Genomic DNA, 26,904 nt, shown 5'->3' on the forward strand with positions numbered 1-26,904 from the left:
CTCTATATATATAGTCTATACCACAAAGTCAAATCACAAAAAGACAAACTTGTAACTGAAAAATTGCATATACACAATATATCTTCTAGCCTAAAGTCAATAATGTTTTCTTGATAAAGATTTCAATAATGTATTCAATAATGTTCCTTGATAAAGATTTTAGTCGAATTTAATGGAAAACTATGTAAACTTTTGAGCAGCTCCTGAAGTCGTTGCTTGATGCCATCGCTGGACACCGAATGGCAGCACCACTGTGCGAGCATTCATAGTAAATAATGGATTCTAATTTTAGTATGTGCATGTCGCCCCCCTTTACATGTCCAGTGCACAATCCCCTTTAACCTCCGATAGCTTAGGAGAGATTGTCCCTGTACTGTGTACTGTAAGTTGCTTTGAATGAAAGTGTCTGCTAAAGGTTTTTGCTGCATTGAAAATTTTTGGCCAAGCAAATTTGATGACATTAAGCGTAGAAAGCAAGATGTATAAGCGCTAAATAAGCTTCTCATATAGTACGCGGATGTGTGCGGGGTAACTGAAGACTGATATCGCTTGCATGTCCCACGATTCAAGGAGAATCTCTCACGCAAGTGATGCGTTCTTCTCTATCCTACTACTGTATATTGGAGCATGTGTGCGCGTGTAACGGGAGCCAGCTAGTGCGTGATAGCTGTAAGGTATGTGTAAACCTCACTCCTCAGGCCTCAAGATGCACACTAGCGACTGACGCTAGGAGATGTAGCCTTTAGCCTCCTTGTTAGCATGCCCGCCTCCCATGCCGGCTCACGCCGGTTCGAATCACGCTCTGAGCAGGTCAAGCAGGACCCACACGAGGAGTTACAACTACGTCAAATGGGCTTCCCTCGATATGCGAGCTCCGGTAGCATAGATAGGATAGCATAGAGCGCATCACTTGCGTAATTAAGGGGTTCACTCGATATCATGGCGCATAACAAACCTCATGAGACCCATTTGAATTCTATATGAGATTTTTCTATTTTAAAGCCCTATGGAACAATTCAACCACTTCAAATGGCAAGACAGAACTGACGTTCTGAACAGCACTTATGAGGGAAAGAGAAAACACCTGCACTAGCATCAAGTGCAAGACTTTTTACATCTACTCATCAACACCCGTACTAACATTTATCACAGTAAACTTTAATAAAATTTTTCATTACAACTGTGGTAGTTGTATTAAAGTGATTTTTTTAAATGTTTAGGCTATTGTTTTTTCATACCAAATGAACAGTTTCATGTTTTAAGAAAGGCTACCTAACTAACAATGGAGGAGCCATCCATGGCCATAACTATGGTAAACACAAGGACAAGTAGGCTACAATGTAGAAAATTAATTATGAAGAAAGTCATGTATAATATTGTAATGTATTTTCTGTTCTAATAATGTTTGAGATTAGGAAACAAACTGGCCTGGCTTCAGATATTCCTAGAATCACAATGATTCCTAAATCTTTAAGAGTCTGATAAAAGAAAAACAATCTGTTATAAAGTAGAAAACAAACATATTTACTATAGAAGCACAGTCCCAAATCAGTATAATGGTTTACTCGTGAATATTACAACTAGCCTTATAAAAATAAGGTGTTAAGTTAGTTTGATTTCCCACAGCACCTTGACATACAAAAAACTCTGTGGAGTTCAGAAGTTTCTAGATGTGCAGATGATAAATAAAAAAATGTAACATTCATTAAAAACATGAAATACTACAACATATCTTAAATATTAATTGCAATTATGTAAAAAAAAAAAAACCTGCATCGTGATGAATGTGTACGTAAACCACCACCGAAGACTTGGGATTGGAGATATATTGAATATTAATGATATAATCCAGATAATTTTGCTGACGATGTAAAATCAACCAATATCATCAATATCACAATGATTTTAATGTGCTTTCATTTGGCCATTAAGTTTCATAAAGAGCACATCAGTACACTAATTTCACGATCCTTCAGGGCTGCACAATTTAAAAAAATATCATAAAAAGTTGGTCATATGTGATTGTGGCATGGGGGGCGTGGTCATGTGTCGGTCTGCGGGAGAGAGCGGTAATGCTCGTCACCTGGTTCATAATTATCTCTAACACCTGTCTCTCATTATAGTGATGGTGGAGGGAGACTTAAAAAACCCGGCAGAGCAACAGAGAGGGGAGAGAGTGACCAGAAAGCACAACAGTCAGTGTGCCTGAGAGTGTGCTACATTTTGATTACCTTTATTTTTACAACGACAGTTACCGTCAAGTGTGTGAAAACCTGAAAATTAAAGCGCTAACCTTGAACCTGCTTCGTTGTCTCCTGACTCCTCCATTGCCCCGAACTAAGAATATTTTCACAGTGGTGCCGAGAACCCGGCTTTGGAGGAGAACTCTGTTATGGAGTGCTCACCCCTGGGCGAAGTCTTCAAGACCCTCACCAGCATCCAGCAGTCACAACACCATGCCCTCATGGAGGTACGCTGGGAGCAGGAGCAACACTTCCAAGTCCTGCTCCAGGCACAAGTGGAGGATCGGCAGGTGCTCCGGAGCCTGATCACCAGGGAGGGGGCTGGCGCTAAGACCTCCTCGGAGCCCGTCCCACTGGTGGCCCTTACAAAAATGGGGCAAAACGATGATCCGGAGGCCTTCCTCGACCTCTTTGAGAAAACTGCAGAGGTTTGGAGGTGGCCTCCCGATCAGTGGGCGGCCGGCCTGTTACCCCTGCTCTCCGGGGAGGTGCAGCAGGCGGCACAACAACTCCCCGCCGCCAGCCTCCTGGATTACAATCATCTGAGGAAGGTTATCCAGCAACAGGTCGGTCGGACCCGGAGCAGAGTCGGCAGCTCTTCCACTCGTTGAGCTTTGGGAAGGACGGCCGCCCGTTCACTTTTGCGCAGCAGCTCCATGACGCCTGCCGGAAATGGCTGTTGGTGGGGGGAACCCCTGGCATCATGGAAGTGGTTGATCTGGTGGTACTGGAGCAGTTCGTCTCCCAACTCCCCCGAGGCATGTCCGAGTGGGTCCAGTGCCACCACCCGGCGTCATTGAAGGAAGCCGTCCAGTTGGCAGAGGACTACATGGTGGCGTTCCCAGGAGGCGGCGAAGCAGCTTCTCTCTCTTCTCTCTCTCCACCCCCTGTGACTCATGTTCCCTCCCCTCCCCCCTGTTCCCCTCACTCCCGCCCAGTTCCGGCTCCTCGGAGGTGGGGAGCCCCGCCCAAACCCCGGACCAGAGGACCCTTCCCCTTCTCTGTCTCTCCTACCCCCCCGTCTCCCTCCCCTATCCCCTCCAGGATGGTGAGACCGCCCCCACGAGTGCAGAAGGAAGACCTGGGACGGTCTGCTGGAGCTGCGGGGAAACCGGACACAGCCAGGAGCGGTGTCCAGTAATGGAAGTGGGGACACTGGTCCAGATCCCCGACGCTCCACAGGCTGCCCCCGATCGGTCAGGGGCGTATCGGATACCGGTAAGATGAAAAGGGGATTCACATCAAGCTTTGGTGGATACAGGTTGTTCTCAAACCTCGATCCACCAATGCTTGGTGCAAGGCGGGGCACTGGATAAAAATAAACTGGTGAGGGTGAGGTGTGTGCATGGTGACATTCACAAGTATCCGGTGGTTACCATTGAGATACGATTCAGGGGGAAAAGTAATAGAGTTGAGGCCGCGGTTAATTCCTGCCTCACCCATCCACTAATTTTGGGAACAAATTGGCCCAGTTTTAAGAATCTATTGAGGGTAATATGTGTGGATGGGTCCTGCAAAGTAGGGGGGCGGGGTGTGACGTGCTATACTATGGCTGGTGAGGCGGTGCCAGGGCTGTCAACATCGGCTCCACGTCAGGATGACGCAGACGAGGGAATTCCCATTCTCAGGGACTTCCCTGAGGGGGATTTCCCTCTGGAGCAGTCGCGTGACGAGTCCCTCAAGCACACCTTCGACCAAGTGAAGGTAATTGATGGTCAACAGCTCCAGCCTGGTGTTGCGCTCACATACCCGTACTTTTCTATTATTAAAGAGCGGTTGTATCGAGTGACGCAGGACACTCAAACCAAAGAGAATACAATTCAGCTGTTAGTGCCAAAGGGCCGTCGGGAAACACTCTTCCAGGCAGCTCACTATAATCCAATGGCTGGCCACTTAGGTCACAAAAAGACTTTGAACCGTATAATGGCCCATTTCTTTTGGACGGGCATTCACAGGGGTGTTCGCAAGTGGTGTGCGGCGTGCCGTGAATGCCAGCTGGTAAATCCACCAGCCACCCCAAAAGCGCCATTGTGCCCATTGCCGTTGATCGAGATCCCCTTCGAGAGAATTGGCATAGATCTCGTCGGGCCATTAGAACGGACTGCACGCGGACATCGCTTTGTATTAGTTCTGGTGGAATATGCAACGCGATATCCAGAAGCAGTGCCCCTGCGCAACATCTCAGCACGTAGTGTTGCGGAGGCACTCTTCAAAATGATCTCCCGAGTGGGGATTCCAAAGGAAATCCTCACTGATCAAGGCACAACATTCATGTCACATACACTACGCGAACTACATGAATTATTAGGCATTAAGTCGATTCGCACCAGCGTTTATCACCCGCAAACTGACAGGTTGGTCGAACGATTTAATAAGACCTTAAAAAACATGATTTGTAAGTTCATACACGAAGATGCTAAAAACTGGGATAAGTGGCTCGAACCCCTGCTGTTTACAGTATAAGAGGTCCTGCAAGCCTCCACCGGGTTTTCCCCGTTTGAGCTACTGTATGGGTGGCGTGCTTGACGTCATATGGGAAGCTTGGGAGGAAGGACCTTCAAATAGTAAAAATCTAATTCAATACGTTCTTGACCTTAGAGCAGAACTCCACACTTTGGGGCAAGTAACACAGGAGAATTTGCTCCAAGCGCAAGAATGTCAACACCGACTGTATGACAGGGGCACTCGACTACGGGAATTCGCACAGGGAGATAAAGTGCTTGTATTGCTGCCCACCTCGAGCTCCAAATTACTCACCAAGTGGCAAGGACCATTTGAGGTCACACGACGAGTCAGAGATCTCGATTATGAGGTTAGGCAAACAGACAGGAGAGGGGCACGTCAAACCTACCAACTCAACCTCCTCAAAACATGGAGGGAGGCGGTACCTGTAGCCTTGGCGACGGTAGTTCCGGAGAGGGCGGAGCTCTGGCCGGAGGTATTTCCCAAATCAAGTTCATTCACCCCGGTCCCTTGCGGAGACCACCTTTCGCTGTCGCAGCTTACAGATATTGCCAGGTTGCAAGTGGAGTTCGCGGATGTGTTTTCACCCTTACCTGGTCGCACGAACCTCATAGAGCACCATATTGATTCGTAGGTTCGTAGCCGCCCCTATCGTCTTCCTGAACACAAGAAAAAGATTGTTCAGGAATAATTAGAGGCAATGCTTGAAATGGGCATAATACAAGAGTCACACAGCGATTGGGCCAGCCCGGCAGTTTTGGTTCCAAAGAGCGACGGCACGGTCCGCTTCTGTGTTGACTACCAGAAAGTGAACATGGTGTCCAAATTTGATGCTTATCCAATGCCGTGAATTGATGAGTTACTCGATCGGTTGGGCGTGGCTCAATTTTACTCGACGCTGGACTTAACGAAGGGTCATTGGCAGATCCCTTTAAAGCCAATGTCCCGAGAAAAGACGGCTTTTTCCACACCGTTCGGATTACACCAATTTGTGACTCTTCCGTTCGGTTTGTTAGGAGCCCCAGCCATGTTTCAGCACCTTATGGACAAGATCCTCAGACCGCACACGGCATATGCCGCCGCATATCTAGATGACATCATCATTTACAGTAATGATTGGCAGCGGCATATACAACATCTGAGGGCGGTCCTGAGAGCGCTGAGACAGGCGGGACTCACAGCCAACCCGAAGAAGTGCGCAATTGGGTGGGTGGAAGTTAGGTATCTGGGGTTCCACTTGGGTCATGGGCAGGTGCATCCACAGGTTGACAAAACCGCAGCGGTCGCAGCCTGCCCGGCACCCAAGACCAAAAAGGGGGTAAGGCAATTTTTGGGGCTGGCTGGCTACTACCGAAGGTTTGTGCCTAGTTATTCTGATGTCACCAGCCCGCTGACTGACCTTACTAAAAAGGGGGCTCCCGGTCCAGTGGACAAAGTAATGCCCACAGGCCTTCCTTAATGTAAAGTCCACACTGTGTGGGGGGCCGCTTTTACATGCACCTGATTTCTCTCTCCCCTTTATTTTGCAGACTGATGCATCTGACAGGGGCCTGGGCGCGGTGCTCTCACAGGAGGTGGGAGGGGAGGAACGGCCAGTGCTATTTATTAGATGCAAGCTCACCTTCAGGGAGACAAAATATAGTACCATCGAGAAGGAGTGTCTTGTGATTAAGTGGGCTGTTCTGACCCTCCGCTACTACCTGCTGGGGCAAGCCTTCGCCCTCTGTTCCGATCATACTCCTCTGCAGTGGCTCCACCACATGAAGGATACTAACGCACAGATCACCCGTTGGTATCTGGCTCTCCAGCCCTTTAATTTCAAGGTGGTCCACAGACCGGGGGCGCAGATGGTTGTGGCTGACTTTCTCTCCAGAAATGGCAGGGGGGAGTAGGCAGGCCAGAAAGCACAACAGTCAGAGTGCCTGAGAGTGTGCTACATTTTGATTACCTTTATGTTTATAACAACGGTTACCGTCGTGTGTGAAAAACTGAAAATTAAAGAGCTAACCTTGAACCTGCTTTATTGTCTCCTGACTCCTCCATTGCCCCGAACTAAGAACATTTTCACAGTGATTATTAATCCACAAAAGGCTGTGATTTAAAGACAGATAAACATGGTCTGTGATTCAGAACAAACCAGTGACATGCTGATCTGTGTGCACACGTATGGTGGCGCTCTCAGATCAGTTCACATGCATTGTGAAATCAAAGTAATGCAGGTTCAAGCATTCGCGCAATTCCAAACATTAGTAACAGTTACAAGTTATTATTCAAATCTACATACGTGGCACAGGATAACAGAAAAGGAGGAGATTACAGCATTTCATGAAATGCAGAACATTGTAAACTGACAAATACACATAGACATTTTTCACAGACTGTGATGACACATTTCCACCTTATTTAGCAGCGTCAATCTAGCAAACTTTTTTATATTATCTTTTTTTTTTAAATATTGAGTGTAAGTAGAGGGGGCCTGGGTAGCTCAGTGGTAAAATACACTAGCTACCACCCTTGGAGTTCACTAACTCGCTAGTTCGAATCCCAGGGTGTGCTGAGTGACTCCAGCCAGGTCTCCTAAGCAACCAAATTGGCCCAGTTGCTAGGGAGGGTAGAGTCACATGGGGTAAACTCCTCGTGGTCACTATAATGTGGTTTGCTCTCGGTGGGGCGCGTGGTGAGTTGAGCGTGGTTGCCGCGGTGGATGGCGTGAAGCCTCCACACACGCTATGTCTCCGTGGCAACGCACTCAACAAGCCACATGATAAGATGCGCGGGTTGATGGTCTAAGACACGGAGGCAACTGAGATTCGTCCTCTGCCACCCGGACTGAGGCGAATCACTACGCAACCACAAGGACAGCTGTGAAGGGGTATCGATTACAGCTGCTGAGAGAGTGACAGTAAATTTGGCACCTTCTACCATCTGACTGTCTTAATCTACCACTCTCTATTTTTTTCCTCTTCTGGAAAGTCATTCAAATGTAATGGTGGATTTTTTCTTTTGTTCTTGGAGCAAATGGGTAAGTGAAAATAATATTTGCTGTGATCTCCCATTCACCGCTGTCGAAGTTTACCCTGCAAACATTTACTGCTGTGTTCCAAAACCCGTAGTGTGAAAAAGATCTATTGCCTTTTCTGTGTTGAAATAAAAGCTCCTTGTGAAGTTGAAGTAATTACTAGTGATGGGTCGTTCGCGAACGAGTCAGCTCTAAGAGCCAGCTCTTGTAGGTGAACATTGGGAGCCGGCTCGCATATCAGAAGAGCCGAATCTATTTATAAAAATATAAAAAAAATTAAGATATGAATAATCAAAAAATTTTAATGAATAGAATTAATGAATTCAAAGAACAAAAAAAGAAATAAAATAATATAAGCCTAAATGCTCAAGCACACACACATTCGTTCTCTGCTCAGACTAACAGCCTCACCTGTTGTTCCTGTCAATCAGACACACAGTGTCTACCAATGAACCAAAGATGCATAATAAGCCAACTTATTTGTTGTTCAGATTGTATTCATTTTGAATTGTTACATTTATATGCACTTTGTTTATATACATTAAAAAATGTATTCTTTAAATGCACGTGTAATAGCATAGCATCCTCCTTTTTTTACATTTATTTCAATTTGTGGAATGCTGCAGTTTTGCAAATTGTTATTTATTTTTCTTTGATATGGTGCAATATTCTATTATGCTGTTCAGATTGTATTTGTTTTGAATGGTTAGATTTATATGCACTTTGTTTATATACATTAAAAAGTTATACTTTAAATGCAAACCAATGCATTTTTAAATACATTGTGGTTAAGGTAGAGTATGATTTCATTTAATAATTTAACTAGAATTGTTTTAACACCAATCATAGTCAAACTATAGCAAACTGTTTGACTTAAAAAAATACAAAACATTTTTTTTTTAAAGAGCCATTTGAGAGCCAAAAGAGCCGGCTCTTTTTGGTGAACGAGCCAGCTCACTGAAAAGAGCCGGAATGCCCATCACTAGTAAATACTGCAGCACTTTTTGTGTCAAAATAAAAGCCCCCAGGTGAAGATGAAGTAAACAGGACTGAAATATATTATTGTAACAGGTAAGGGTGGGCAAGGAGGAGGCGTGAACCGGCTGAACAGTAAACATAAACTTTAATGCTATAAAAGAACTTAAAACAACATAAAACATAAGGCCACAGACACACATGCAGCGTGGACGCATGTGTCTCTTTCTCTCTTTCTCCTGAACTGGCTTTCCGGCTCCCCTTTATCACGCTCTCCCACTGATCAGCTGATTCAGCGCTGGCCGTGCACAATCACGGCCTGGCCACGCCCTCCTCCTCGTCACAATTACTTTTGTATAATGCAAATCTAATAATCAGAATAATAATGGTAATTCAGCATTATATTATAATTATCAACCTGACGTGTCTCACAGTAATAATTTAGTATTATGCAATGTTCAACTGGGGTTTCAAAAATAAGTCAGTGAAGTAGCTTTGCACAGTAAAAACATTTGAAGGTAAATAATGCTTTTTATTGAGCTACTATGTATCATTGTGTATTAAATATAAATATAAAGTGCATATCAATGAAAATTATTGAATTTCATTCTCCCTTGTGTTTATTTAATGAAAAATGAATTATTAGAGTTTTATTTTATGTCTTTAAAACATTTAATCAACTTGGCTACAATGGCTGTTTGGATGAAATGATGGTTCCTCTGATAAAACAAAAAAACGAAAACAAAACAAAAAACCCACTTTTGAGCCATTGTAGAGAAAATACATAATTATCGATATATATAAATCATCAATAGGCTGAAAAATATAGAGATATAATTTAAGACATATCACCCAGCCCTACCGAAGACCATTTTTGACCCAGAAAAAACCCTGTAAATTATTATATTCTTACATAGAAGTGTTAGGCTTCTTTAAATAGGTGTGGTGGTTAAGAATTCATGCACGTGCTATGACCCATGTTTCTCAGTTCCAGTTCAGTTAAAAGACCACAGGAATTCTGTATTTGCTCTCGGATGTGCTCCACTAAGTCACAAAAGGGGAAGAGGAGTCAGAAGTCAGGAAAACAACGTTCTTTTCCTCTGGATGAGGGGCTGAGGACCAACAACTGTCAGCATCACCTCCTCATCTAACGGCTCCACCACAGGGGACACATTCTTCTTCAAAACAGCTTGTGCACTCCTCTAAAGCAATAACATATGAGCTGCTTTAAGTAATGGCCCCGTGTATCTTATCCTCACTGGAATGAGATCTAATGGGAAATAAAGACTAAGCAACTCTTATCACTCATTTGGTCAGGAGCGTTGCCAGATATCATCTCTCATCGTCGACATGCTGGGGAGAAGGAAGAGCCTCACTCACTATGTTGGGCATGTAATAAAGGATTGTCCTTTTTTATGGAGCCAGGCCCAATGCCACGGGGTCCTTGGAGGAAATTGCAGTGAATCCTTGTGAGATTAACTCGTGCTTGCTCCCTGGGAGTCCTGGAGAATAGCCGTGTCATGGCCTACCAATGCAAACCTACACGCTATATGAAAAATGGACATGACAGTCTATAAATGAAGCTTTCCACATCAGTCAACTCAGCTGACACGGGCTCCCCGGGTCACCAGCTTTCTTCTATGATGTTATATCAATGGTGCATGCAGGGTGTCCTAGTAATGAACATTGTCTGAGTTGATGTATCATCATGTTTGTGCTGCCCTCTTTCCCACAAAAACACACTTTCACACCAAATACAACTGTAAAAGAGACATATATCTAATGCTTTGCCATGGTTTGTGACCTCTGACTCAAGTTCTTATACACTTTCTCACACTATTCTTATCTGTTGGTCTCTCTCTCACTTTCACTCTCTTTCTAAGTCACAGCAGAGAATGCTTCTCTCCTCTCCATTGGGAAACTCAGAGCATGTGGAGAGATGAAGTACAGGACATTCTCAATTTCACAAGAACATGCTTTAAATGAAAATTTCACCCAAATTTGACATTTGTGTCATCATTTACTCACCCTCATGTTGTTCCAAAGCCACTTGACTTTCTTTCTTCCGTGGAACACAAAAGATGTTAGGCAGTATGTTACGGACTGAAAACCTCAGTCACAATTCACTTTCATTGCATCTTTTTTCCATACAATGGAAATTAATGGTGAATGTCTAACATGCTTTCTGACATTCTTTTGTTTTCCACAGAAGCAAAAAAAGTAATTCAGTTTGGATGCTGTGTGTCTCATACAGAATTTCCGAAAGCTCAGCTTGAGAATCTGCTTGCAGAAAAGCAGAACGTCATACTGTAGTCTAATTTAAACAAAGCATTTGTATCCAAACTGAAGCATTTATATGTTATAGGGTCAAATTAATTTTAAAGCTCAGAGCTATCAAACACTCCATGGCAGATCTCTAATGGCACATGTATAATCAATGTGGCTGTTCAATGCAATTTGAAATTCATCCATTCTCATGTAGTTTCAGCTACATTATGTCTATTTCTCCACTCTGCTTGGTGTATCATTTGTCATCTCTTATGAGGTGTAGGACAACCTGAGCACTGCTTATACATAGATTTTTAACAAAGATCATTATGAGTAATGGAGTGTCAAACACTGTTAATACAGGCACTCAATGGAGATTTCCTCTCATAACATTTTAAAGTGGGCTGACCTTCTTGTGTATGCATTAGACAATTAGTCATTTTCTTGAACATCTCAGTGTAACATGAAGGGGCATATGAACAATTAGCCAATAAATGTGCCTTTGGATGCCAGCGAATTGCTTTGTCTGTGTCACTATGTTAGCCTTCCACATGGTGATAGATGCTTCAGCTAAACTCCACAGTGACTGGTGTATGAGGTCATTAATATGGCAAAGAACTAAACAGGAAAAGCATATGTGCAGCCTTGAAAAGCATAACATGGCTATTTACCAAAAAACGTACGAATTTACAATCTGCTAGGAAGCTAAAGAGGCGGCCGACGCTTGTGTGTCAAGGCAACAGTATTCCCAGATGGTGAAAATGTCGACGATAATGAGAAACTGTTTGCATGTTTCGAAAAATAAACAGATATTTAGGCCATTCTACCACAGTTTTTAACATCACGTAACAAAAACAATTCTGATATCAGCAGTAAGTGGTGGCGCTAGCGCTAGCTGTTCCAGCATTGCCAGATTTTGTAAGAGAAACAAGCAACCTAGTCTGATAAAACAAGACTAAAATAAGTGACTTGCCTCCCCAAAATAAGCAACCCAAGTATTTCCCATTTCACACACATACACTTGAGAAAGGTAAAAGTAATGCATTTATGCATTATAGCTCATTTTTATAATGGGGTGGGGGGGCACTGTAGAGTTCAGTAGTGATTGAAACAAAAAGTAATGTTGGTACTGACCTCTCCTCAGCGATACTTTCCCACACTGTGTGGTGGTGTAATTTCGAAGAGGAACTTTCACAGCTGGAGTGGTGCTCTTATTTAGGTATGCCCTTGTTTAGCAACTCGAGCCAAGAAACCATCTCCTAAATAAAAGCGTTGAATGACTCACTGACACTGTGTGACAGGATGTGTGATTAATTAGAATAAGATGAAGGCCATGTTGTAGAATCCCTGCCAAACTGTTTTCCTAACAGCGAATGAAATATGATCAGAATGACATGTTTGTGCTGACTATGACAACATTCTCCAAGGGCTGTGTTTACTGCTTTTTGAACTTAGAGAAACAAGTATGTACTGATTGACTTTCTGATTCTTAATATCCTATTATGGCAAGTTTTGTCACCAAGGCAACACAAGGAGGGATGTACGTTTTTCTGCCAATAAAAATAATTATTTTTATTTATTATTTATTCTATGTGACTCTTAACAGTGACTGATGAAGCAGAAGAGGAAACAGGGTTATTTTTAATATTATGTAACTTTACGTTAGCAACTCAATTTGACTAAGCATAATGCTTAAAATATTGAAAAAGTTAAAAAGTTGAAAAAAATTATATGCACAAAACCACTCATACCAATGAATTTTGAAATCTGAGGGAGGAATTCACAAAGACTGAATGGAACCCGGTGAAGCATACTTATTTTGGTTTCATGCATGATTCACTGAAGGAATTATGCAGATCAGACAGTGACGCAAACATGCACAAAACATGCCCAAAAGTGCGCATGACTACACCACACATCTGGATATATGTCAGGTTATAATGCTGTACTCCATAATTTCATCATCAATTGCTGAATTAATGCTGCCATCATCAACAGAAAATGTGTAAAAGCATCTCTTTTTAATAAAATTAAGTTTACCGATTGCTTCCCTCAGGCTATAATACAGAAATGTTTATTGTGCCGGGCAAATTGCAGTTTATAAATAGAGTTTTTAAGTGCAATCTATCAGACTATCGTAAACCTAATTTACATAGGAAGGAGGCGCTGTTTGCTTGAAAAGGAATGACTCAAGATGCAGTGTTATTTCAGAGCTGATTTTACCTGCTTAAACTTGATTGTGTGTAGTTAGTGAATCAGATGGAGGTTTTTGCACTGAAATACCACGTGCAACAGTGGAGCAACTGTTTAGTGAATTCGCCCAAGAGTTAGCTTTGAATCAACTTCTTTGGTATAAAGACCAAAATTAATTGTTCAGCATTCGAACAATTAAAATATTAATATGGACACTGAAAAAATATAATTTCAGGTCTAAGTGTGAAGCAGTTTATTGAGATAGTTTGTTTCAGTTTAAACTAGGGCAGGGAAATTTAACGCATTCATTTTTGCGATTAATATTTTTTGTTGTTTAATGTTTAACATGTTTTAAAAATGAATGCAGTATCCTTTTTTTTTTTTTTCTGAAACTTCACGCGATAGGAGAAAGGTGTCCTGAGTTGTTCCTTGCAGACTACTGCTACTACTGGCCATCTGCTGCCTGCCAGGAACAAACCAAGGCACTTTTGTACAATGGGCGAAACTTCACCAATGTTTTTCCCCACTTTCTGTGGCTAACACTGGCCTATATAAATTTTAAAGAGGTACTCGCTTGACTCATCAGCACATCCTTGCACAGAAATTATTCATCCTTATTCATTGCACGCGACACATGCCCTATAATAAACACGGGAGCGCATTTACTGTACAAAGAGTGAAGATTCTTCACCCACAAATGTGCAAGAGATACGGGCAATCTACTGTATCTCTTCGTATTGCACGAAAACGCTCACTATCATCTGAACCCATTTCAAAAGCGAAACCAGACCCCCAGAGAGACCCAGCGTGTGCATGATACAGACTGAAGGACCTGTCCGTTCAGTAAGCTGCTGTCAGGTATACTTGTAGAGACTGAACGACAGCCAGAGAAAATAATAGTTTTAGAGTTTAGAGATTTTAAACTTCAGCAAATTACATTTCAGCATTCAGTATGTTTTATATCTGTATGTATAGTGTCTAATAATGCATTGGCAATGTACACTTAAGTTTCTCTTGCCAATAAAGTTTGATATAAACTGAATCTGTCCATTTGATCCTATTATTAAAAACAGTCCACTGTAAAATGCCAGAAGATTTAGCCCAAATTGAAATTACAACATGTCCACTGATTTTATGGCATGTATACATATACTTGTATAAAAGATTAATACCTGTAAAAATGTGTCTAATTAACTCTATCCACAAAAAAAAAACAAAAAAAAAACATTTTTTAACATGTACATATTTCAATAATTAAAATAAATAATGACTAACAAATTTCCTGCAAGTTCTGAGACAAAGTATAAATTAAACATTATTTTTTTCATGTTTGTTGTAATGTATCATGTACCATAATGATTAATTGCGATAAATGTGTGATTAATTAGTAAAAGAAATTTAATCAATTCGCAGCCCTAGTTTAAACCCTTTCATCTAAAAATTTTAAAAACGTAGGCCTTAATTTAAGTCTTGAAACTTAAATGTGTTTATGTATTTATAAATGTGGTACTAACAAGTGAGCATTCTTAGCCAAAACCTCTTTTAAAGCGCCTTTGGTACCTTACTCGCATCTAAAGCTTTCGGTTTACTTTCACTGCTTACAAATCTGTTCATCTGGTGGTAAATATTTTTACAGTTAAAGTTGCGGTCAAATATGACTTTACTTTGATTTTTACCCTCAAGTCCAAAGCATTAAAACAATTTGCTTGGATGTTCAAAGTACAGAACATCTAAGCCATGCAAATGGCCCGTCCCACTGCCTTTTTCCAGGCAATCAATGCCTTGCCCATGATCCTTTAAAAGATTTGAATTATTACAGACATGGACCCCTAGTGCTACAAACTGCATTGTTTCCTCTCACACTGATCCTTACCACATGTCCTCCAGTGGAGAGACAGCGTTGAAGAATAAGGGTTAGCATCAATTGAACCTCGTACCCCACGACTTTTTACAGTCTCGGACATCTCTATTCGTCACGTCAACCCCAGATAAAAGTCTGGTGTCCTGCAGGGTTTATACCTATAACAGACACTTCAAAAAGATGAAATATGTCACTTCTGAAAATTTGCGTGCAAATGAAACATGTACACCACAGCCTTGAATGAAGATCTAGTGAACAGCTGAAGCACATACTTTATCAAATGAAAAAGCAGGAAATCATCCTTTTCAATTACATTATATCCTTTCAGTTGTGAGGATGAAGGGTTAGTTCATCCAAAAATGACAATTCTGTCATCATTTACTTTTTGTGGAACACAAAAGTAGATTTTAGGCAGAATGTTAGGGACTGACAACCTCAGTCACCTTTCACTTTCATTGTATGGAAATAGGATGCAATGGAAGTGAATAGTAACTGAGGATGTCAGTGCCTAACATTTTGCCTAAAGTCATAAGGGCTTGAAACAACATGAGAAATTATGACAGAATTTTCATTTTTGGGTGAACTATCCATTTAAGTATCTACTACAATTTAGAAAAAGTCAGAAAGATGGTCAAAAATCAAGAGCAGATTACAAAAGGTACCATAATTTTTACAAATTCCTCCTCAGACAACAACACCTCCTTTCTCCCTTTCCCCCTCTGTGACCTGTCAAGAAAAGTGAAAGGTCAGAAGGTTTAGTGAGGTCTAACCACCTCCATCTGGACTGACACTGTCGTATCCACTGATATATGAATGGATACCATAGGCTCTACCTGAAGTGTATGAACAATTCAGAACAGCAGGCACAGTGGGTAGCATTCCTTGCTTGTCTGTCTGTACTTCTGCATCTCTGTTTTTCCATTTGTCTTGCCCCTGTCTTATCATCCTTCACACTCTGCCTAATTCCCCCAATCTTTTTCCACGTGTGTGAATGAGTGATGCACCACAATGATTTTGAGATGGGACAACATGGGAAATGCCCTTTTGTCCAGCACAGCTTCAGAGTGAAGACCACTGTAGAGCTTCATGCACAAAGACTTACACACACAACACAAGGCTCAACAGAAAGGATTTTTCTGCTAACCCAACTGGACCAGTAGTTCAGATTTTTAATTGCCCTGCCAACATTTTCACTGGGGGAAATAAACAATTAATTGAATTAATTACATGATGTGCTGATTAATTATATTAATTGCATCAGTATTTGTTGAGAAAGAAAGAATTATATCAATAATTATATTTAAATAATTTTAAATATAATACATAATAATTCAGATAATTAAAATACATTATAATATTGTGGCAGATGATTAAAGCACTGATTAGGCATTAAGGATTAAGCATTTTTAGGATGCTGTCAAGTTAAATGTAGTTTAGAAAAAAAAAACAAAAAAAAAAACACGTCTCGAGATCCCTGCATTCAGAGTTGTGCTCCTTTCAATTGTGTTTAAATGCAATGGAATGCTTCATCATCTTGTGCTGGCCCATTGTACACAGGGGCCATGGTTTGTTCCTGGCAGGCAGCAGATGCCCTAACTCCATCCCAACCCTAATTCTAACCATATGGAGCCTTTAATGCAGAGTAGCCTGCCAGGAACAGCGTATGGCACCTTTCACCCATCGCGTCTTGTGCTGTCTGTTTTCAGTTAGGGCTGCAACGGTACACAAAATTCACGGTTCCATATGTACCTCGGTTTTGGGGTCACTGTTCAGTACGGTTTCAGTACAGCAGGGAAAACAAAAAATCTTTCTTTAAATTATTTATTTTATAAACAGTGGCTGATGGGCAACAGTTCTTATTGTGAAGGCTAATTAATACATGACTGCACTATGCATATTTCTTCAACGAAATTACAATACAAAACTTAAGAGGCTCTTATATGCACATTGTATAAAAACATAAATAATAATAAAAGTAAAAACAAAAGTGTAATAATAATAATTGTAACAAAATTAAGACATTAGCAGTGCAGATTTCTGTGTAAAGTCACCGCTTGTTCTTATCACTCAGTTTAAAAAAACAAATTTTCAGGAAAATCTGAATATCCATATTATCAGAGGAGAGGGCAAATCTGTTAGCATTGACAATGTCCCCAGCTGGACAATTACAGTGCGCACTTGTTTATATAGAGCGGGCACTACAGAATTGCTGTAATGCGTTCTTCCTCTATAACAGGGCTAAAGCACGTTAAATCCTGTGTTCTCGACAACTGCGTATGGACGCATATCTGCAGCAATAAATAATCCTATGGCATTCGTTATTGCTTTAGTTCTCTCTGAGCTTGCAGCGAGAGGCTGCTTGAATGCCGTGGCGAGACTAACTTGCACAGGCTGTTTATGATTTGCTCCCATAAGCTCGAGACACATGTCGATGATGTCCCCGCAAATGAGTCATCATGTTAGATGTGCTTCCTGAGACATACCCGACTTCAGTGAAACAGAGCCGACACAGCCTTCGTCCTGTTCACTACTCATTGCCCAGTATTACTGTAGTTTACTTGGAAACCATAATGCTCCCAAACAACAGATTTTAGAGATGGTGGTGGGTCTTCAATATCAGGCTTATTTAAGTCTGACATATTTATATTTTGTTTAGTTCCATCACAGTTGGGAAAAATAGTGAGCTAGCTAGTATAAACTTCACATGCATTTATCTGATCTGCAGTTTCTAGTGTACCGTGTGGCACTCTGTTCTGTTAAGTTTTGGTTCTGTGCAGTCCTGTGTTGCTCTGCAATCTTTTTTTAATTTTAGTTCCACTCGGTTTGTGTTGTTCGATACATGTTGCTTTAATATTGGTTTCACACATGCTAAGATATGTAATCATTCGTGTGACTGTGTGTACCATACCGAAGGCCCTGTATCCGTTCGGTTCAGCACGGATACATGTACCGTTGCAGCCCTACTGTTAGTAAGTGTGGTTTGTTGTTTGTATAGCTGAGCGTTGCCTGTTCAGCTGAAGTTGTGCTTACTGCTCCCTGCTAACTGAGACACGTAAAACAATAAAGGTGAACCTTCCTCATATGGTCAGGGGGCATGATTATGCCGTAATTTTTTTTTACGTAATTTTATTAGCACATTTCTGCTCAGTTTGTCCATACAATGCATGTAAATGGGTGCCACCAGTCTGCTGGCTGTTTGACAGTCCAAAAGGCATATTTAGGCAGCATAAAAGTAATCCATATGACTCCAGTCGATCAGTGTCTTCTGTAGCAAACCAACAGGTTGGTGTAAGAAACAAATCGATAATTAATTAAATAAATAAATCGATAAATATAATAAATTATAATCATGATTGAAAGATCACATTTTCCCTCTAAAATTACATTTTTACTTCACTGACGGTTAGGTTTAGGGTTGGGGTTTGGGTTAGGGATTATGTTTAGTAAAATATGTAGGCCTATTCCTGTTTACTGTATTACATAATTTACTAAACTAAAACAAATCGCTTTACAATTCGCTTTTAGCACCACTCTGTAGACATTTCACCTGGAAAATGGAGCTCACACATGCCCATATGACCAACAACACTTCCAGATTCAGCCACTGAGGGCAGTGGTTCGAATTTCAACAAGCACAAACTGATTTCATCTTTAGAACTTTTGGTCTACTGTCGCTCAGTTCACAGAGATAAGTTTGAAAATTATGCCATACATTGCAAAACCTTACTGATGGTTAACACAACTCATACTTGCTATTTGATAAATCCTTGTCTTTGTTAGTAAGCTAGAAAAAGTAACCCAGGGGCAGACTGGCCATATGGAGCACCGGGCGTTTTTCCGGTGGGCCGTTGGGTAATTTGGGCTGGCCCGCTGCTGCACAAGTACCAGCCATCTTACAGGTGATATAGGCAGCTGCCCTGGGCTCCAACATGCCCACAGACCTCATAACAAAGCGAAAATGTAATAAATTCTGCAAGACAAGCCAATACAATGGCTTTTATTTTGAAATACAGTGCATCCGGAAAGTATTCACAGCGCTTCACTTTTTCCACATTTTGTTATGTTACAGCCTTATTCCAAAATGGATTAAATTAATTATTTTCCTCAAAATTCTACAAACAATACCCCATAATGACAACATGAAAGAAGTTTGTTTGAAATCTTTGCAAATTTATTAAAAAAAATAAAAAATAAATAAAATAAAAAATTCACATGTACATAAGTATTCACAGCCTTTGCTCAATACTTTGTTGAAGCACCTTTGGCACCAATTACAGCCTCAAGTCTTTTTGAGTTTGATGCTACAAGCTTCGCACACCTATTTTTGGGCAGTTTCTCCCATTCTTCTTTGCAGGACCTCTCAAGCTCCATCAGGTTGGATGGGGAGTGTCGGTGCACAGCCATTTTCAGATCTCTCCAGAGATGTTCAATCGGGTTCAAGTCTGGGCTCTGGCTGGGCCACTCAAGGACATTCACAGAGTTGTCCCAGAGCCACTCCTTTGTTATCTTGGCTGTGTGCTTAGGATCGTTGTCCTGTTGGAAGATGAACCTTCACCCCAGTCTGAGGTCCAGAGCACTCTGGAGCAGGTTTTCCTCAAGGATGTCTCTGTACATTGCTGCATTCATCTTTCCCTCGATGCTGACTAGTCTCCCAGTTCCTGCCGCTGAAAAACATCCCCACAGCATGATGCTGCCACCACCATGCTTCACTGTAGGGATGGTATTGGTCAGGTGATGAGCGGTGCCTGGTTTCCTCCAGACATGACGCTTGCCATTCAGGCCAAAGAGTTCAATCTAAGTTTCTCATGGTCTGAGAGTCCTTCAGGTACCTTTTGGCAAACTCCAGGCAGGCTGTCATGTGCCCTTTACTGAGGAGTGGCTTCCGTCTGGCCACTCTACCATACAGGCCTGATTGGTGGAGTGCTGCAGAGATGATTGTTCTTCTGGAAGGTTCTCCTCTCTCCACAGAGAAATGCTGGAGCTCTGTCAGAGAGACCATCGGGTTCTTGGTCACCTCCCTGACTAAGGCCCTTCTCCCCCGATCGCTCAGTTTGGCCAGGCGGCCAGCTCTAGGAAGAGTCCTGGTGGTTCCAATCTTCTTCCATTTACGGATGATGGAGGCCACTGTGCTCATTGGGACCTTCAATGCTGCAGAAATGTTTCTGTATCCTTCCCCAGATCTGTGCCTCGATACAATCCTGTCTCGGAGGTCTACAGACAATTCCTTGGACTTCATGGCTTGGTTTGTGCTCTGACATGCACCGTTAACTGTGGGACCTTATAAAGACAGGTGTGTGCCTTTCCAAATCATGTCCAATCAACTGAATTTACCACAGGTGGACTCCAATCAAGTTGTAGAAACATCTCAAGGATGATCAGTGGAAACAGGATGCACCTGAGCTCAATTTTGAGTGTCATGGCAAAGGCTGGGAATACTTATGTACATGTGATTTTTTTCGTTTTTTATTTTTAATAAATTTGCAAAGATTTCAAACACACTCCTTTCACGTTGTCATTATGGGGTATTGTTTGTAGACTTTTGAGGAAAATAATTAATTTAATCCATTTTGGAATAAGGCTGTAACATAACAAAATGTGGAAAAAGTGAAGCGTTGTGAATACTTACCGGATGCACTGTAATACAATGGCTGGCTTTTATTTTGAAATCACTTACACAATGGAGCGCATGTCCATATGCACGCATCAACTCTGTACCTTGTGTGGACCTCAATATTTGACATACAAATCACAATAATGGTGAGACCCAAAAACAACATATGTATAAGATGAGCTCTGAATAAGCTAGATAATCACTTGCCATTACATCAAACACTGCTGAAAGCTATTTGGTTCATTAAATAAAAATTAACATTGTCTTTGTGTTTGTTTTTGAGTTGCCACAGTATGCAATAGACTGGCTTGTCTTAAGGTCAATATTATGTCAAAATGCCAAAAAAAGAAACAGCTTTTTCTAGAAACTCATCAGTCAATCATTGTTTTGAGGAATGAAGGCTATACAATGCTTGAAATTGCCAAAAACTGAAGATTTCATACAAAGGTGTACACTACAGTCTTTAAATACAAATGACAACTAGCTCTAACAAGGACACAAAGAGATGTGGAAGGCCAGATGTACAACTAAACAAGAGGATAAGTACATCAGAGTCTCTAGTTTGAGAAATAGACACCTCACATGTCCTCAGCTGCAAGCTTCACTGAATTCTACCCTCTCAACACCAATTTCATGTACAACAGTAAAGAGAAGTCTCAGGGGTACAGGCCTTATGGGAAGAACTGCAAAGAAAAAGCCACTTTTGAAACACAAAAACAAAAAGAAAAGAGTGGGCAAAGAAACAGATATCTGACAACAGATAATTGGAAAAGACTGTTATTTAACCCCATTGAGTTTTTGTGGGATCAGCTAGACTTTAAGGTGTGTGAGAAGTGCCCGACAAGACAGCCACATCTATGGCAAGTGCTACAGGAAGTGTGGGGTGAAATGTCACCGAGTATCTGGACAAACTGACAGCTAGAATGCCAAAGATCTGCAAAGCTGTCATTGCTGCACGTGGAGGATTTTTTTGTATGAGAAGTAGTTTAAGTAAATTTTTTTCAAATTGTAATAGTAATTTTTCACATTATTAATGTCCTGACTATACATTTTGATCAGTTGAATGCTACTTTGGTGAAAAAAGTACCAATTTTGTTTTCCATAAGAGCAAAATGTGTACATTATTCCAAACTTTTGGCCGCCAGTGTATAATATATTATTATACTTGTTGTTTCCACAACCTCATATTAACTAAGATAATAGTTTACTTGCACTTCTAGAAAAAAGTTGAAAAGTGATTAAGATCTTTAAAAACTTTGAAGAAATGCTGACTTGTCACAGCACCTAAAATACACACTTTCCCTTGTACGTTCATGTACATTTAAACCTAACATCTGTATGTTGGGAAAAAAAAATTCGGACATGTTATTTGTCTGATCAATAAAGTACTTATTTTTAGTGCTTTTTCTAAAAAATCCACTCATCATATTTACAGTGGTTTTATCTATTTAAAAAATTATGACAATTTTTGCACTATGGGGCCTATTGTCATGACTAGCAGTCAATAGAATTCAACACAAAAATGTGAAATTGAGCCGGAAAATGAAATCAATGAGCAGGTGTGTTATGGTGTGGTGTGTTGCGGGCTGGGCTTTGTAGGCCGCTCTGGGCTAGAAAGTACTTCCCATAATTGTGCTCTGCTTTCCAACCGGACTCCACCACTCTCGTTCTCCTCTGTAGTCCAGGAAAACATGCTTAAGGTTTTGATGCTTAAAAAAACATCAACAAATTTAAGATTTAAGACAAATCTGCACTGGCTCAAAAGGGCAAGTGACAGTTCCATCAACTGGCCTGACCTCTCTCATGCTGGCCCCAGGCCAGCAGTTAATGCTTATTGTTGAGACCTGCAAACACACTCATATCATACCTGATTAGCCTTGAAGAGAGATACACTCCTGACATGTAAGAAAATACATTAAAAACACATGCTTCACACACAAGCTCCAAAAAAAAACGAAATAGTGGTTACACTCAACGACTACATTTTTAGTTGGAAAGGACAGAAATAGAAGCACAGTGCTTATGCCCAGAATTTAAAATATGTAAAGTAATTGAAAAATAAAATCTGATAAACTATGAGCTTTGGTTATTTATATGAGGTTCACTCCCTGTTTATACTCATCATCAGTATCTTTGGGGTATATTGGCTTTCATTGCTCGGATAAAAATTTAACCTTCTCAGTGAGGGAAAGTTTATGGTGTATATGTACAGGAATGGCACATATGGCAATAGTTATTTGTTTTCGATTGCTCTCTCTTTCTTTTTATCTCCTCTGATGGGCAGAAAGCCACTGTGTTAATGTTTATTCTGCATGAGTTCTCTTCACTACAAGCAAACTTTTGGGCTGTGGCTGCTGTGGGTGTGCAAGGCCGTAATGAAGCACAGACGCGAGTAGGATAGCTTTCTCCTCCAACACACACACTGATATACGGACGGAACTGCAGTTGAGGCTCTTCGACAGGAGTTCTTGTTTTGTTTCTGTTGTCTCCCAGTGTGTCCTAAACACAGAATGAAAATCCATTAAAGCGACAGACACCAAGTGTGCCAAGGTCAGTACGTGTCTACACCGTAAATCCTGAACCATTGTTTTTGAAAATATCATATAAAAACTGCACTGGAACGAGCAAGGAATGGGTCACCGTGGTCAACTAGTTGACTAGCTGTCCATAAATCTAGATTTTCCTTATATTTTTTATAAATAAACATCTTATAAATATCTTATTACTTATTTATAAGATAAGTCTATTTATAAGAAGGGCTGTGAATCAGTTAAAAGATTTTAACGAATTAATCTCACAGTTTTCTGTGATTAATCACGATTAATCATGGTATATGTTAAAATATCATAAATAGATTTACTTTTTACTTTGTCTACGAGAACTTGCAAGAAATTGGTTATTCATCATTTATTTTAATTATTTAAATATGTACATGTTAAAATATATGCCAATTTTAGCCAGAGGAAGTGGGGAAGTTTCAGGAAGTAAAAAAATAAAAATTAAAAATAGATACAGCATTAATTGCATTAATTTTTTAAGGCATTAAAAAAACTATTCATTGCAGAAATTAAAGCATTACATTTCTTAGCCATAGTTATGAGTTAAGTTTATTTAGCTTTGATATTTTTAGTGGCAATGCTTTAATAAGTATGCTGACCAATCTCTGGTTGTTGTGTAGGGTCTTGCACTGTTTTTTGAGAATTCAGTAGGGCTGTCAACTGGGCTGTGAATCTAAATTCAAATATTTTATAATTTTTAAATTGATGTTGTTTTCTTAGTCCAAAATCATACAGTGTTAAATTATTGTAAAGAACATTCAATTTTAAAATGAAATTGCTTGACAAGTAAATAAATCACATTTTAAGAATGTTTAGATAATTTTACAGGAAAATAAGACAAAAATACTTGTCTTGAAAATAATTTTTTGCAGTGCAGCAGGGGCTGTTCAAACAGAAGGAATACAACAGAATGGAAGAGAACACGAGAATCCTGAGACACACATTTCCAAATTGAACTCCTTTTCTGACAAAGCGTTTTAAAACCCATTACCTAATCTGAGAAACGCTGACAAGAGAGTAACACGCAACGGCCAGAGACCTCCACCTAAGGGACTGTTCACACCAAACGCTTTTGTAACCATGCAGTTTTCCATTTGTTTTTCTATGTAAACACTTGTTAAACTAACAAGTTTGTTTGTTGTTTATTCAGCATCTCATGCAGGAGTGCTGTTTTTTTAGATGCCGTGCCAAGTTAAAAATAACTTCTTTGGCTTTTAAAATGCATCTCAAGAGACCTGTTTTCTGTTAAACTTTATTTGTTGCGCTGTGTCTAGCCTTTTTTTAGCACAAGAATGCAATCGATCTGAAGTCATCTTCAGTCCTTGGAACACACCCAAAATTCCAATGCACAGTTTTAACATTCGAATGTGCATTTGAAATTTAATTTGACATTGACTATGAGCGTTGCATTTTTAAGATGGTGAAAACATGTCTTGAGACCCCTGAATTCCATTCAGTTGTGCTAGCTGTTTTGCACACAATAACGTATTTTTATAAACATCCCCTAAAAACTTGTCCGATAGGGGTCAGGTGAACCTGAAATAGCCTAATAATACAGGGCTTCCTTAAGACTGTCATTTCGCACATCGCCTGAATGAACCAATTTCAGCCTCTAAAGGATGACCAATCAGCAGTATTAGATCTTGATGTAACCTCCTCACCGCCTTTTAGGGCTGGGTTAAGCCCTGAAGGTCCCGGCAGACGTCCCTAGGAAAACCACTGCCACTTTAGCAGTTCCAAACCAACAGTAATCCACAGCTATTAGAGTCCCATTAGACACGGAGGAAATGCTTCCCATAATTGTGCTCTGCTTTCCAACCCGACTCCACCAGTCACATTCCCCTCTGTAATCACTAAGAATGAGTGCTAATTAATGTACGCTAGCGAGAGCGTACAGCTGTTGAAAAGCCTGCTCGGTAATGAAAGTGTGATTATCCACCATCACAACTGTCTTGTTTAGATCTATTGCAACCAAAAACGGAAACAGAACACGCGTTGTGTATAAACACTGGTAAACTAAATGGATATGGACCTTAAAGTCTTTGTGGAGTAATCAGCAATGGTAATGACTACAAGTGAGGGCTGCGAAATGGTTTGGACCAATTGGGCATGATGGACTTGTCCCTTTTCCCAAGGCTGGGGTCAGAGGGTTCAGTGCCCTCATCTGAGGTAAGCAAGGGGCCAAACCGTGACCCAAGAAGTGGCCTTGATGCCTCTGACAACACAGCTGCAACCAGGGCTGATACACTGAATATTTATTTAATATATTCGATGATTTTGCTGGCAATAAAAAATAAGCAAACATGTGAATATTGCAATGATAATTTGCACTTTTTATTTGGTCATCAAGTTTCCAAAAGAGATTAGACTGGTTTTGCATTTCTCATGGGCCGTTCACACCAGACATATTTTTGCATCCATCTGCACTGTTTTTCAATAGTTGCAACAATTTAAAAATGTATGTAAACATACAATAGTTGGATGTCTTTGACCGTTGTGCCACGTCTTGCAGTTTTTTTCAGTGTGTTGTTCAGGAGTGACAGGTTTTTTAGACCATGTCCGTGTCAAGTTAAGAAGAACTTCAATTTTTTCATTTAGTGTAAAACAGCGTGAAAAACATGGCTTGATTATTATCTACCTAGACTTTTACTGTATTTTACTTTTTGCATATTTTTTTGTATTTTACTTGGTGCAAAAAACAGCACTTTAAGACATTTCAGAGCAAACAGGACGGTAGACGATTGAAAAACATCGCCTGGTCTGTCGAATCTCGATTTCTGCTGCGACATGCAGATGGTAGGCCCACTGCAGCCTCAGTTTCCTGTTCTAAGCAGACAGTAGTGGTACCCAGAGGGGTCTTTTGCTGCTGTAGCCCATCCGCCTCAATGTTCGATGTGTTGTATGTTCAGAAATGCTTTTCTGCATAGCACTGTTGTAACGTGTGGTTATTTGGGTTACTGTCACCTTCCCGTCAGCTTGGACCAGTCTGGCCATTCTCCTCTGACCTCTGTCATTAACAAGTTGTTTTCACCTACAGAACTGCTGCTCGCTGGATGGTTTTTGTTTTTCGCACCATTCTTTATACACTCTAGAGTAATGATTGACCGATATGGGTTTTTTAATGGCCGATGTCGATATCAGAGAGCAGGGTGGCTGATAGGCCAATACAATGCCGGTATATCACACAATTTATTATAGTAAATAACATAAACATAAAATTGCTCAAAAATGAATAAACTCTTATTTAGCACTATATTTCCTCAATTTTACACTAAACTTTAACTTTGTAAAAAAGAATCTAAAAAAATAATATTGTATTTTAAATGGTAGATAGCAGTTTCTTCTGATATCTGTTTAGTCATCAAATTTTAGTTTTATTAAATTAGTTTTATTTTTTATTTATTTGCACATGAACAAGAAATTGTTAATATGCAGATATTCTTCCTAATGGAAGAAAGAAATAACAGTCCACACAGTTGTCCAGCAATTATAGATGGCATGTCCACGTTAGCAATCGCATTTTCTCAAAAAATACAGAATCAAACAGTGACAGTGCCTAGTGAATAAGACATTTACTTATGGCACACATGAAGCACTTTTACTTTGAAGTTGCACTCAAGCGCTCATGCAGATCCAGCGCGAGCAGCAATCTCCTGACAGTTTAAACGGCCTGGATTGTCACGGAGTGACCATCATGATTTGTGAATCAGAGG

At 40.6% G+C, this 26,904-nt stretch overlaps 1 protein-coding gene across 1 annotated transcript in view; it reads right to left on the minus strand.

Moving 5' to 3' along the window:
* LOC127431126 (collagen alpha-1(XXIII) chain) overlaps positions 1 to 26,904 on the minus strand; it is a 154,751-nt gene that overhangs the window by 81,280 nt on the left and 46,567 nt on the right. The window lies entirely within an intron of this gene.

This window comes from Myxocyprinus asiaticus, chromosome 40 (assembly GCF_019703515.2).
Source record: "Myxocyprinus asiaticus isolate MX2 ecotype Aquarium Trade chromosome 40, UBuf_Myxa_2, whole genome shotgun sequence".
Classification (NCBI taxonomy): Eukaryota; Metazoa; Chordata; class Actinopteri; order Cypriniformes; family Catostomidae; genus Myxocyprinus; species Myxocyprinus asiaticus.